Source organism: Ipomoea triloba, chromosome 12, assembly GCF_003576645.1.
Source record: "Ipomoea triloba cultivar NCNSP0323 chromosome 12, ASM357664v1".
Lineage (NCBI taxonomy): Eukaryota > Viridiplantae > Streptophyta > Magnoliopsida > Solanales > Convolvulaceae > Ipomoea > Ipomoea triloba.
The window spans coordinates 16615077-16617028 of record NC_044927.1 but is presented as its reverse complement, the minus strand read 5'-3'; positions in this window follow the sequence as shown (position 1 = coordinate 16617028).

Genomic DNA, 1952 nt, shown 5'->3' with positions numbered 1-1952 from the left:
GGCATTAGCATTAGAAAGACTACAGGGGCATTCCGGGCCGACTACAATACAAGTCATGAGCGATAGCGAAGCCAAGCCGGATAGGCTTTTTTATGTCGAAAGCCCCAAAACTTGCTATCTTATAGCAGACAACTAACGCAAGCCTACTCAACTAATCTCATAAGTAAAGGCCTGTTCGCATCGCAACTAATAGAAAAAAACTACTAGACTAGACTAGTAGTTGAGTGCTCCTTGTTGTTCGGATCTTGACCGGATCCGAGCTTCCCAAGCTCTATGCTGTTGGAGAACTCTGCAAGGGTCTTACCACCTTCTTGATTGACTATATGTGAGTCTTTGGAGTACTTTAGGATTATATTTCGCGCCGAGGATTTGTGCTTGTGGGCCGGGGTGAATATTGCAGACCAGCGGATCTGGTAGTCGACAATCGTTCGGACTTGGTAAAGGTTGTCGCGGACCTTCTTCCTTCATTCATTTTCTTTCTTTTAGTTGTGGTTGCTTCCGCGCCAGCAAGCCACACCAACCCTACGCCAAAGCAATACTAAACAAGCGAGAAAAGCCCTTCTATCTTATTAGAAAAGCCTAAACGTCCTTATTGAAAACTAAAGCTTTTTATAAGCGGTTAAAAGTTGACTTTGAGAAAGAGGGGCTTCTATTTAGATTAGAATCTTAGTAAAGGCAAGAAGCAAGGGATTGAGCTGCGCGAAAGAACAAGCAACGGATATTCACTTAAAACAGAAAACAAATAGATTCTAAAAAGCTTATTCGTTACTGTTATAAATAAAAGGGCTGACGCGAAAGAACAAGCAACGGCTTCTAACGCTACTTAGCTATATGTTAATAAGAAGCCGTTGTGCGTGAGTATAAGTCTAAAGACTATAAGCGTCTTCCTTGGTTTATATTAGAAGCCGTTGTGCGTGAGTAAGAAGTTCAAAGCCGCGAAGCGGATTCCTTGGTCCTTTCCTACTACCGCAAAAGCCGTTACACATTAGCAAGCCGTTGCGCGTTAGCAAAAGACGTGTAACGGCTTTCCTGGTCCGCTAGCGCTTGGACTTGGAAGCAAGCTAAAGCTACCTTGAATCAATCAATGAATGAATGAAAAAAAACCGCTTACCGAGGAATAGAAAGGAAGGACAAGTTGGTTTGAGGACCCGTTGGTCAAAGGAGAGGTCCTGATTCCGGGACGGAGCCGTATGAGGCGAGAGTCTCACGTACGGTTCCTTTGAGAAGGGTGTGATACCACCACCTATCAGGCCCGACGAGCGGTCCACGGAGCTGCATCCCTACTCACCTGGTCTATGCACATCGCTCTCTCCAGGAGGTTGGCCGCCTATCCTAGATATTCCCATTTCCAAGAATATCCCGGGCTCGATCTGGTTTAGTATCAAGGTGATTCTTTTTCTGTTTCTATATATATGGGTCCGTGCAGCATTTCCACGATATCGTTATGATCAATTAATGGGACTTGGCCGGAAAGTGTTCTTGCCTCTATCATTAGCTCGGGTAGTCCCTGTTTCTGGTGTTTTAGTCACCTTTCAATGGCTCCCTTAATTATGTGCGAGGAAGTGAAAACAAACACGTGAGACCAAAGGAGTGGAATTCAATGGAACGACTACAAGCGGGAGAGGAAATTCCCTATTGACTAAAGGGAAGGAGGCTAGTCCCCGAAAATGCCTTTTTGAAGTTGGGGCTAAAAATTCATACATAAGGAAGAAGGGGTCTTTGCTATTCCTGTTAGAGAATGCGTTGTTAGCCTTTTTTAACCAGCGCCCTCTTTTGGGTATGCAGGTACTAAGAGTCCTCTCACTACCAACCAGCAGACATCATCTGGCTGGGTCTTGCCGGTATCAACAACGAGGAAGAAATAACCAAATGGAAACAGCAACTCACTATGGCTCTTGGCCCAGACAACGTCCTAGGCGTAGGGGAGATCGGAGCAACAGGGAACGCCTAGA